The sequence below is a fragment of the Triturus cristatus genome, chromosome 9, assembly GCF_964204655.1.
Source record: "Triturus cristatus chromosome 9, aTriCri1.1, whole genome shotgun sequence".
In the NCBI taxonomy this organism is placed as follows: domain Eukaryota; kingdom Metazoa; phylum Chordata; class Amphibia; order Caudata; family Salamandridae; genus Triturus; species Triturus cristatus.
In genome coordinates this window covers 1,030,955,279-1,030,968,589 of record NC_140592.1, presented here as the reverse complement: position 1 = coordinate 1,030,968,589, position 13,311 = coordinate 1,030,955,279, and the positions used below count along the sequence as shown (strand labels likewise).

General features: G+C 46.1%; 1 long non-coding RNA gene across 1 annotated transcript in view; it reads left to right on the top strand.

Annotated features, from left to right (window-relative positions):
• Window positions 1-13,311, top strand: part of LOC146799282 (uncharacterized) — a 380,959-nt gene that overhangs the window by 302,933 nt on the left and 64,715 nt on the right. The gene's annotated exons all lie outside the window — the stretch shown is intronic.

The window sequence follows — 13,311 nt, the reverse complement described above, 5'->3', positions numbered from 1 at the left end:
CCACATATTCAACAATTTGCAAACCTATCCATCATGTATCCTTTCATCTATCAATTCACTCATCCATCCCTTCATCCATCCTTTCACTCATCCATCCATCATCCATCCACCCTTTCACCCTATCCATCTGTACACTCATCCATCCACTCTTCTACCCATCCATCCATTCACTCATCCATCCATCTACCCTTTCACCCATCCAGCCATCCTTTCACTTACTCATCCATCCACCCAGTCACTCATCCTTCCACCCATCCACCCTTACAGTCATCCATCCATCCTCCCTTTCTCTCACCATTGACCCTTTCACTTAGCCATCCTTCCTTCCATCCATCCACCCACCCATCCATCTACTCATACACTCATGAATCCATCCATTGACCCTATCACTCATCCATCCTTTCTCTCATCCATCTATCCTTTCACTCCTTCACTCATCTATTCATCCTTTTGTCCATCTACCCTCCCTTTCACTCACTCATCCATCCTTACATCCACCCTTTCATTCATCCGCCCATCCATTTCCCCTTGCACTTATCAATGCATCAATCCATCCATCCATCATTTCACTCATCCACTCACTCATTCATCATCCACCTTTTCACTCATCCATCCTTTCACTCATCCATCCTTTCACTCATCCATCCTTTCACTCATCCATCCACCCTTTTACCCATCCAGCTACCCTTCCACCCATACATCCAGCTATTTACCTTTTCTCTCATCCATCCTTCCAATCACTCATCAATCCATCCATCCTCTCATTATCCATCTATTCAATCATTCATTCATCCATTCACCCTTTCACTAATCCATCCACCCATCCCTTCACTTACTCACTCGCCCACCTTTTCATATTAATTTTTGTGCCGAGCCTTTTTGAGAAGAGGCCCATCAAGAACTTCACCCTCGCTGCAGGAGCTATTCCAGGACTGGGACAGAAGCCACCCGGGGCAGAGACACAGGATCCACCACAGGGGGGACAGGAGCAATCACAGGTGGGGGGGGGGGGCAGGAGCCACCACATGGGGGGACAGGAGCCATCACTGGGGGGGGGGAGGAATCCACCAGGGTGGGCACAGGGGTGGGCATGCAGTATTCAAGTATCTTGGCCCCTCCAGCGTGGGGTAGGGCTCCTCACCCCCTCCTGGACAAGACAATGAGACAACAGGCTCTCTTTCCAAAATGTTAGTTTTGCCATCCCCCACTGTGATGTACAGTACTTAAAGGAGATACTCCAAGAGAACTGATTTAACTGATTGTCCTCCATACTTTGTTAATCAGTGTGGGTGTGATTGTGCCATTTCTTTATTTTATTAAATTATAGACTGCATGTTTAAAGAACCGAGGTTTGCTTACAATTTAGTGACAGTAATTAAGCTCTGTGAAGAGAACCACGTGCTGCCTCGGTGTAATCAGGGCCGGTTCTATGATGTGTGGGGCCCTGGGCAGGAAGGGAATGTGTGAGGACCCTCTAAATTGCAGAGACATGAAGCATTCAGGGCTGTTTGCATCTGAATAGATGCCCCTGCTGCTGAAGCTGCAGCCCCTTCCTCTCAGTCACCTTCACGCACCTCTTAACAGCTCATCAGGGGCTGAAGGTGTGAGGGTTGCCATCCCGCTGTGCCTCTCCAATGCTGCTGGGGATCTGAGCTTTGGTACTGCATCGGACCTCAGCAGCATCGGAGTCAGTGCCGGCTTAGGGTGTTGCGAGCGGTGCCCGGTTAAAATTACGGACAAATGGCGTCCGTTAAAGAATCCTTCACGGACAACGGACAGACGGCCGAAATTACGGACTGTCCGTGAAATTTACGGACGGTTGGTCACCCTAGGGATGCTGCGAGCTTGTCGGCTGGATTTCCTCGCCCCTGGTGCGTGTGACGCAGAAGTGCCGCAGAGCCCTCTGCGGGTGGGCGGACTTCACACAGATAATCTTCGGATTGGCTGCTAGCTCCCACACCGGCTTTTCCTGGGTGTTTGCGCCTGCTGAAATGGCCCCAAGGCTCCTAACCACCAGAAGGACACAGGAGAAGCGATTTCCCCTTCTGCAAGACCTGCTGCACGCGCGCTGGGGCCAAGACAGGAGTCTCCTTCAGATCATGCTAGCAGGGTTCAGGTAAGCCTATTGACTCTCGCATGTGTAACAATCGGCCAGAGAGCATCGGTGTTGGGAAAAGGTGGAATCAAGTGATGGCTAAGAATACCGGATCGAGCTTGGCCTCTGAGGAAGGACTCTCTGACTCCAGCAAGGACACTTTGCCTCATCCACAGCCAGTTATAACGGAATTTTTTTTACTGTCAAGGGTCATGGTGGGGGCCCAGCTCACCTGGACTCCGCTGAGAAGCGGCGGGAGTCAGACTCAAGTGGTGTCCTGGTGTCCGATGCTATGGTCGGGGGATCTTCCGCACCCCTTGCTGCATTAGCTGAGTCAGATCTGGCAGACTCTCGAGGATTGTCTTCGTTGTTACTAGAGCAGTCCCTTCATTCTGTGATAGATGAAAAGGGTGCTGCCTGTTGCAATCACATAGAGGGGGATCAGGCTCCTCTTGGTAAAGTGGGTAAAGCTAAGCTCGCTCCTCGGTCTACCACCTTTGGGGAAGGAGGGAGTAGCAAGGACTACAGTGTAGATCAGAGTGAGTTGGCGATGGTGAACCTCACAATGGACTAGGCGAACAAATTCTTCTCTCACAGATGGTTCAGACTCAGAGGCCTCTAACTCGTACCTCAGCGAGACCGGCGGTACTAACTCTTCAACCTCTGACTCTAGCACACTTGAAGTGCCTGAGACAGCGCTCAAACGCTCAAAATATCTGAAGGGTCTTAAAGACAATACAGACTCCCGGAGGAGGAGAGTGAAGAATTCAGTTGGCAGTGGCCTGAAATGGGATTATACCTATACAAAAATACTTGGGACCCCGGAGAAAGCATCAGCCCTGTATGAAACAGATTTGTCCGCTACACAGCCAGTGCGGAGTGCGTCCCTGAACCCCGGGTTGGGTTTAATTTGAGAGTTAATCAAAGAGCATCGGGCGGAGACGCGGACGGCAAAAAGGAAAGGAAGGCTACGAAAAAGATGGGAAGTGCCATCCGGAAGGTGGAGAAGGCATGCTCCGAGAAAAGTGAGCGCCTGAGCTGTATTTAGGACAGGACTACAAATCAAAACATTCACCCCTAGTCAAGAGATCTGGGTTAAATCCATCATTCTTTTGCTCACCATGCCACCCAGTTTAGACCTGGCCATGTGCAAATCAGTCTTGACCCTGTGCCTCATGGGAACAGACCAGCCCGAACTGCCAAGCCAGGTCCTCCCTGGACCGGAAACAAGCATCCTAGGACCGAGTGGGACGGGTATGCCCAGACATGGACCCCCTGCTCTCCATGCCACTGGAGTCAAGCTATCATGGCTGATGAGGGCTGAAAGCCCGAAACCGGTGCTAGGATGCTTGGTTCCAGTCTAGGGAGGACCTGGCCTGGCAGTTCGGGCTGGACTGTTCCCATTGGGTGCAGGGTCAAGACTGATTTGCATATGGCTGGGTCCAAACTGGAATGACATGGTGAGCAAAAAAACGATGGATTTAGGCCCAGATCTTTGTACTGGGGTGCATATATGACATTGTTCTTCAATTCTGTCCATCAATTGTTCTTTTTGCACTGGAGACAGATGTGGCAGCTGTTAAGGAGCAAGCTAAATCGCATGATGCCCAACTAATAGACATACAGTGGAAGCTAGAGGACATCGAAAACCGGCAGCACAGGAATAATCTTTGCTTTCCTGGGATTGATGAAGGTCTTGAAGGGGATAACATTTGTTCCTTCATGTTGGATCACCTAAAGGATACGTTCCCTGAACTTTCTGGATGGAACTGGGTGTCAGAAGTCCAAAGAGTTCACTGGTTCCCGGTTGCTCGTAATAAGCCTGTCCAGGCTAGTGGAGATCCTAGACAACCGAGGGCTATCTTAGTATTTTTGGGCAATTTTCTGCTGGGCCAGGCCATCTTTGAGATAGCCTGCCCGGAAGGAAGACGGCCATACCAAGAATCCTCTATTTTCATATGCCCTGACTTCTGCCATATAACTGAGAAGCGTAGGTGGCGCCTGCAACAGGTGATCAAGCCGTTTCAAGATGCTGGCTTTGAAGCTTATTTGCTGGCCCCCTCCAAACAATTGTTAGAGAGACTGTACGTGTTTTACATCTGAAATTCAAGCTATAGAGTATTTGGGTCAGGCTTTGGCTGATAGAAGCAATGTGTAGCTATGGGGTCCTCTCTATGAATGGGTTTGAGTAGTTTAATATAAGGGATTTCTTTTATCTATTTTTCCTAAGGCATTTTATTATATAACACATTATTGTTTTGGAGTGGGGGGTTCCAGCTGAGAGGTGTTGGGGTAGAGGTCTTTGGTGCTGGTCACCAGGCTCCATCACACAGACCTGTTTGGTCTGGCTACATTCAGTAGCAGGGGTGGCGGGGTGGGCTAGCAGTTGGGGGGTGTTTGGTGTTTGTGGGCTTTGGGGGGCTGGCAGGGAGTAGTGGGGGTAAATTGTTTGGTGGTGTGATAATTAAAGCACAGCAAGTGGTTATAAGTTTCATCATGTACTTTTTGCTACTGAAGAAACAGCGGCGTGGTGACCATGAATGTTGTCAGGTGGACATGTTTTTAAGTGTCAAAATGCAGGTTTAAGTGAGGCTACCCTTCGCTCAATATACAAGATGGGGCAGCAGTATATTTGTTACATATTGGTGGTATATTATGTTGGTTATGATATTTTTTATGTGCAATGGCTAAACTTCTTATTGCATACCTTAACATGTGTGGATTAAACGATAAAGGTGAAACAAGACGAGTACAAGAGGACCTTAGATTTTTAAGAGCAGATGAATACTGTCTGCAGGAACCCCATATTTCACGGAAGGGCAGTGCTATGTTGAATTCTTTAGGACTGAAGATAGGTTGTCATTTAACACAGGACACTAGAACCAAGGGATTGCCATCCTAGTGAAAGGAAATACTGTTACTCCTGGACGAAAGGCAGCAGACAAGTTTGGAAGATGGGCAATATTGGAGTGCAAAGCGGGCAGTGGGTCCTTTACTTTATGTTCAATTTATTCTCCAGTGTTAGATGACCCTGGTCTGTTTAACTTTTTAGCAACCAAGCTACCATCTTTGCCCGACCCGTTTATAGTTTGTGGGGTCCTTAATTTAAATGGTTCTAGAGGTGCGCTTGGCGGTAGGGAAGGAAGCTATGCTGGGCGCAAACCGCAATCTTTTAAATCACTGGGGAATTTGCTGAGGCATATAGGCTTGATTGATGTTTGGCCCTTTTTGAAGGCTCCTGAGCCTGGATACCCTTATTATTCAGCCCCCCACAGCAAGTTTGCCAGGTCGAACTATTTTTTGGTGTCACCTGCATTGGTCATCAGGGCTCATGTTGAACTCCTCCAAAGAGTGTTTTCAGACCATATCCCAATTATTCTCGAGCTCTCTATAGCACACCCAGAAAATGGACCTGAACAAAGGGAGCTCCTCTCTGGGAATAGTTTGGGATGCATTTAAAGCTGGGGTGAGGGGGCAAACCTTAAGTTTCAGCATTATTAAACAGAAGCGGGAGTTGGGTCATAGCAATGAACTATATCAAAAGCTAAGCATCTTGGAGGCAGAACTAATCAGTGCTGTAGAAACTGGGAAGGATCTTGCTCCGTGTTGAAACTGATAGCTGTTACCAAGGCTCGCCTTAATGAATTTTCTGCCGAGAAAATAGCTGGGAAATATCTGGCCAAAGATCAGGATCGCTATGAATACAGTTAGCGCACGGGGCTGCAGGATATATTAGCGAAATATGAAATATGCAAGCAGTATGGTTACAGATCCCAGCAAGGTTAAAGAGGCTTTCAGGGATTTTTATGCAAATCTTTACAAAGGCTCTCCCTCTAGCAGCCCTGTGGTCCCAGACAATGGTGACTTTGGGCAACTGGGTGGAATCACCATGGCGGAGAGGTCGCTTTTAGAGTGTGGCATTTTACTTGAATATTTTCAGGCGGCTCTTTATGCCCTCCCATCAGGGAAAGCAGTTGGTGCAGACTCTATTCCCATGAGTTCTACAAGGTGTTCTATGCAGAAATTCACCATGAGCTGCTGTGGCTATTTGATGAAGTTAGAGTTGGGGCTTTACCCCCCGGGTCCTGGGGTACTGCGAATATAATTTTTCTATTAAAAAAAAGTACAGACCGTACAGCTCTGGGCTTGTACAGACCAATTACATTACTTAATAGCGATGTGAAGGTCTACTCTAAAATTCTTGCCAGCCGGCTAGCTGGTGTTATACAGCGGCTAGTATTGGTCCGGCAGCATGTGTTTATCCCCGGCAGAGGGACCTCGGATCATGTCCAACGGGCTATCTCTTTGTTTGACACTACGGAAGTCTTCGCAAACCCTATGGGGGTGGCCATGCTCGACGCCGAATAGGACCTCGACAAGGTGTTGTGGGATTTCCCGTGGCAGGTTTTAGAAGTAAATGGCTGGGGGGGGGGGCTTCATTAATTAATGCAATACGAGCGATGTATATTAACCCCACAGCCTGCTTACAAATAATGGGGCATGAATCAGAACCCTTCTTGATAGAAAGGGAAACGAGGCAGGGTTGTCCCATCTCCCCCCCTGCTATTTGCATTATATATCGATCCCCTTCTCAGGAGGCTGGAATCCTCTCCGGATATTCTGCCCATTAGTTTACAGGGCTGGAATACGAAAAGTCTGGCCTATGCTGAACATGTGGCTATAATTTCCAGTGATCCGAACAGGGCTTTTCGCTCTGTTGAGAAGATTGCAGAAGATTTTGGGAATCAGTCCGAGCTTCTGCTAAATAGGGCCAAAACTCAAGTACTGATCAATAGACATACCCCAGCCACCGATAGCAGGATTGGAGATGAAGCTAAATATTTGGGAATCTGTATTAGTTCTAAAGTGGAATGTACAATCGATTTAAATCTAACACCTATTCTAGAACAAACTAAGAAGAAGTTTAGCTGGTGGGATAATTTGAAACTTTCTATAATGGGGAGATGTAACCAGGTCAAAATGATGTTTCTTCCTAAACTGCTATATGTTTTTCACACTGTCCCAATGGAGGTTGTTTAAAACAATTGATAGATTGGTGGCAAGATTCATCTGGGCCTATGTAAAGACCAGGAGGGCTAACATTTTTATGTGTTTACCTAGAAATAGTGGGGGGGCTCCCCAATTTCTGATTACATTATTTATCTGCAGCTCCGCAATGTTATAGCCAATTATTTAACTGAGGGTAAAGGGATGTGGGTCAGTAGGTTATGTACCCTCAATCTACGAGCTTTTGATTGGCAACACAGCCCACGGTGGCCTCCTGAAGTTTTTTTAAACAAGTTATTTCAAACTGACCTGCTTTAAGACTCTGCTAGCTGCATTTCGAAAGTAGGCAAGCGTCTGGAAAAAACTGGGGTTGGGTAGATATAGCAGATATACCCCCCTGCTCAGGAATGATCAACTGCCCGGCATATTTTATGATAACTGCCTAGTTCGATGGGGACGCAGGATTGTGGTAGGATTGGAGACCTCCTTGTTGGAATCTCCTTGCGTCATTTGAGGTGGCCAGCAGTACTTTTATTGTTGGGCCTCGCGACTTTTTTAAATATCTACAGCTGCGGGATTTCCTTATGAGAAAGGCTGGGGGGGCAGCTGGTTTCCATCGGATTCCCCTCATGGAAATTCTAATTAAAAGCAGTAGCCCCTCTATCTCGCAGCTATATGACTGTTTGCTGGAAAGGGTCCCAAATGATGTTGACAAACACAATGGAAAATGACGGGAGAGGCTTGAGGTGGTGAACTCCGGTTTCTTGAAATCACTTGAAATGGGAGGGTCAATCTGGTGTGCCTGAAACCTACAATCACAACATTATAAAACACTGTTTTACCTATATATAACCCGAGCAAAGATCGCTAAATTTGGCGGTGATGCGGGGACTCGCTTTCCTAGATGTCATGCCTCGGATTTGGTCCATATGTTCTCCTCATGCCCCAGCTTAAAATCACTTGGATTGGAAATTGTAGGCTTCTTAGGGGAAGTTTTGAAGGTGAATATCTCCCCATTGCCTCAGCTCATGTTGTTGGGGGTGGATGAGTCTCTAGATGGGTCTGGGTTGGAATAGATTTTTATAGCAATGACAGTCTTTAGGCTTTGTATCTCATCATCTTGGCATGACCCTCTACCTCTGACTTTTCAGCAATGGAAAGGACGCTTCCTGCATATTTATATTTTTGAAAATGCATTTTATGCACGTAAAGGCAGGAGGGCCAAAAGCAAAGGAAGTAGGATATGGGGGGTACTCTTCACCTGGCTGTCTTCGTGTCAATAAGTATTACAGCCGGGATTCCGGTATAAGCTGTGCTGGTCTCCGGGTAGGAATGCATTATGAATTTGCGCTACTCTCCTGCAGTATTCTACTTGTTTTGGTCATTTTAACGGAATTGCATGTAAGTTATATTTGTACACTTGCTGCTGTTGTAAGGTAAATAAATGAAAGAAAATATTTTATAAAAAAGAAAAAAAAGATGGTTGTTAATGTAAGAAAGGGACTCTTTTTGTTTGGTCCCTGCCCAAATTTTTTAACTGATGATGATATTTTTCCACCTCTTAAGTGCGCTGGGCCCTGTGACCAGACCCCAGTGCTTGTGCTCTGACCTCTCAAAATTGCATGTGCAATTAGCTGGTTCCTGAAAGGCATATTTAACTTACCCATAAGTCCCTACTATATGGTACAAAATGTAACCAGGGATAATAAGTTAAAGGTCATTAGTGGACTGCAGGATTTATTATGCCACCACTACAGTGACAAGGTGAAAACATGGCTATAGTCTTCCACTGCAGCCTAGTTTGGCAAGTTTTTAGGAACTAAGGGCCATATGTAGGTAGCTAAATACCGGTCGGTAACGGCCGAAATTCGTTAAATTTCCCGTTACCGACCGGTATTTAGCTATTTGAGATGTAGGAGGCACATTTCAGGATTCGGTAATTTACCGATTCGGTAAAATTACCGATTCGGTAAATACCGAATCCTGAAATGATATGTAGGCCCATAGGAATCAATGGGAAGGTATGCCACATTACCGAATCGGTAAATACAGATTCAAAATTACCGACTGTTTCCGAATCGGTAAATGTTACCGATTCATTACCTACATCACATTTACCGACTCATAAATACCGAATCGGTAAAATTCGGTATTTCTGAGTCGGTAAATGTGATGCTACCTACATATGGCCCTAAGGCTCTTAACTAGACTGCTGGACTTAACTCGTCTGTCAATGTTGAGCGTATCACTGGCCTCAAGCTGCAGAGGACCCTTCCAACCTCACCGTCAATGAGAAAAAGAACCAGAAAAGTTTCTGAGTGTAAAGGTAAAATCTGGACCAAGACCAGCCTGGCGCCTGCATCTCACCCCGACTTCCATCGCGGGCAGCCTGAAACTTTGTCTTCGCCCCCAGACTCTTGCCTTTGAGGCTCATAGACTACCACGAAGAGTGAAAAACAGTGATTTACAAACTTTTAAAAATGTTTTGGAGTGAAAAGCAGTGATGTATGAAAACCTTGAAAAAAACAATAACTCTGGTTCCCTTTGTCTGATTTATGGTGTTTTGGTGTTGTTGAAAGATAAAAATATATACTAGTTTCATAAATCAGAATGGAGTTTGTATTGTCATGTTTCTTACTTATATCCTGTTTTGTACTAATAAATGCTTTACATTTGTTCTCCTTTGAGTTAGCCACAGCTACCCAGACTGAGCTAAGGTTTTATCTAAAGAAACCTTACTGGTCCTGTTACAAAATAGTGACATTACTTGGTGAGGTCTCACAATCACCCCAACCAATAATCCACTCTCACAGAGAAGCAGGCCCATAGTGTTTCTCTCTGGAGATGGGATTGTGCACATCTGTGCCTCTCGTGTCTGGTTATGATGCATCCGGGAAATCTTGCTTGGGTCCAGCAGAAATATGCCACCCATGGAGTCAACTAGGGGGCAAACAGGAGCCTCAATGGGGGACTATAGATCAGGCCAGTGCTTGCATACTGGTATCCCAGGGCCTAGCAGTGGCAATGTGGGAAAATAAAGTGCCTCAAACTTTGGGAAAAACAGTTCAATTATTATTTTTAAGCTGACAACCTCAAAGGCAGTTAACACTTTCCCATGCTGCACACTTCCGAGGGAAAGGGGCTGTATCCAAGGACCAGATGTCCTAAGAAAGATTTTGGTAAAAGTGGCCACAAATCGTGCACTAGCTTTTACTGAATCCATTCTGTTTTTGTGAACCGTTCTATGTACTAATAGGTCAGTTCGCAAAAACCTGATTCCTTTTAAATGAAACAATTTTATTCTTTTAAAAAACAGCTCATTTTTCTTTCCCATTCTCTTGTTTGTGAATAAATTTGTGTAATCGGTAAAGCATTAATGTTGTGCAATTGGATTTCAGTGACAAAACATTAATATATACCATCCCGAATCTGTATTTCGAAGGGACGGTCTAAACTCACCCCTTCCAAATAGCGATTTGGGTATTTGGTTGAAAACCCGAATTCGGCATGGCCGGACTGGAAACCCAAAGCAGCCCTGACCATTTTGTCAGACCAACCCCTAGGAGGGAAAAAGGGGGTAGGGGTTCAGTGCAAGTGTGAAGCACTGCTGATTTGATTACGGGGGTATTGATATGGCAGTACTGGTGCAAAACTGGCTCCCAGTAACAAAACCGGTCCCCACCACTTCAAAACCGTCCCCCACACTTCCAGACTCCTGGGGAAACGCCTGAGGCTCGCTCCGGCCAGTCCGGCCTTTGATTAGGTCCCATGTTACCGAGTCACAATTTGGACTTCATCATAACAAGCCTCTTTTCAGTCACAAACTGCCTTATTCTGTGAAATAGAGCCCTCAGCAAACACAGAAAAGCATTGAACACCTGGCCCCTAATGCCTGCCGAACATGGTAGATTTCCTTGTATCCAGGCGCCTCGGGGAGCCACTAGCAATGGCAGCAGGCCCACACAAATGCTCCACGAAAAAGTGCTTTGAACATAAATATCTCTGCAACTGTTGCATAGATTTTGATGTGGTTTTCGGAATTTGTTCCTCTTAGAATACTCTAGCACCCCTGCAAGAACCATGCACACTCCTGGTCCTATTAATGTATACCAGGGGTACACACAGGAAGGTAAAGGAGAGAAGCTCGCCACAGGGATCCGGCAGTGCTAGTCCTCCACCCGGACCTCACATTGTTGGTAGTAGTTCCTGTTCTGCCTGCACCAATGGGATCTCCTATTCTAGATGGCAACCTCCTGCAGGGTTCACTTCAAGCAGCCCTTCGCACAGTAAGTCGGCCTCTTCTCTCAAGACCAATGCAATATCTCCAACTGGTTTAGCACACTCACCCCATGCACATCTCCTAATCACCACGCAATTGGGCAGACCACTCCTCAAGGTAAGTAATCCTCCTCTGGATGCAGTCCAACAATTCCAGGTTCCAGCAGGAACTCCTCCTTCCAAGTAGTTTTCAGCTGTCTTTGAAGGACCTTGACTCAGGTTCATCTGGGCTGGAACAGTTTTAGTCACCCCAGGGCAGGCAGAGGTTACTAGGTGTAGATTGTGACACTTGGAGACTTTTACCACTGGTTTCCTGGGGCTTGACCCTACTATTTTTTTTTGGTCCTCATTTGCCTGCCCCACAATCCCAGAAGAGAAGCGCCAGTCACCTTAGATGTCGTCTGGAACTAGGTACTGTTCTTATTCCAGACCTGGACACCAAAGAAGTATAGACCGGCGAAAGACGCTCTCCGGGATGTTATTGTGGGAAGAGAGAGAAGAATGAGAGGGCACATCGACCCCTCGCTACTCCATCCAGATTTAATAAGCCTTTTAGAAGGAACCACCAAGGCACCTGGAGTATGATGGCATAATCATTGGACCCGGGGAAGAAAAAAAAAAAAGAAACCCGGGGACTTTACAGAGCCTTATTTCCACTGGACCAGCAAGTTCCAAAAAGAGAGGCTACGTTGGCTACATGGTCTGGCCATGTCCATCTTAGATGTATCGTATATGGACTCTAACCAGCCTGCGTGTGAAGGTGCCTTCTGGTCTACCCAATATTTACATATCTGCCGTCTAGCCAACAGAATTGCATAAAACGGGAAACTCTTTGCCTGCCCCGTGATACTATCCTCCACCCCAAATATAATTAACGGCAAAGTAAGAGATATGGATTTCTTAAGGATGGCGTCCAAAGTAATCTTTACTTCCTCCCAAAAAGTGTTAATAAGTGGAAAGTCCATAAACATATGAACATCGGAGGCTGCAGGGAGATTACACTTATTACATGCTTTTCCCGGCTGGAATTTAGATAACCTTTGAGGGGATAAATAGGCTCGGTGGAGGGTAAACAGATGGTTCCGCCTCAACCAAGCCGGTTTAACCACTTTATACAGGAGAGTGAAAGATCTTATCCATATAGCTTCACACTGCATACCCATGAGCCCTCCCCACTGTTCATCGGGTAAAGTGAAGTCCCCGTCCACCTCCTCCTGGATGGCCCAGTACCAAAAGGCAACCTCTTTCCCCCCCTCTTGACCCTACTATTGAGCTTAAAACTAAGCACCAAGTACACTGCTTTTAGTAGTTGGCCCACAGGTTATTGAAGTCGAGAAGTTTTAACGGTCATTCATGTAGGCGGTGTTGCGTTAGGTATTCCATACTCTATAAAATGATTAAAACATGTTAAAAAATACAATGTCAGTCCCTGCTTAGTCTTGGAAAAAGTACTTTTTTAAAAATCTCTCTCTTGCACTCTGTAATATGTTAACATACCCCTTGCTGAGATGGCACTGGAGCCTCGTCCGGTCCCAATACAGGATGCGAGCTAGAATGCACAAACGAATGAGTTCAAACTATTTCTTCACTTTTTTATCCATTTAATTTCATCGTGTGTGATCCGAAATCCATATTTAATCCAGGCATACATAATATTTGAGAAAAAGTTCAACAAATGCCCATCCAGGCCTTTTCCAAAGTACATGGGGATTCACCGTTCCACATGGCGCGATGTGGGTATTCTAACCCAATGCATTTCGGGCACTCATTGCCTTTCCTCGGGGGTAACTACGATGAAACTAATCACATATAAATAAAAATGACCCATTGCAGGATCAGCTATACTGTTATTGCTGGGTGGAAGACCCATCTAATGTCATCTAACTGCCACCATCGTGCGTCCAATAAATCAAAAAGCAGTGCATTATACA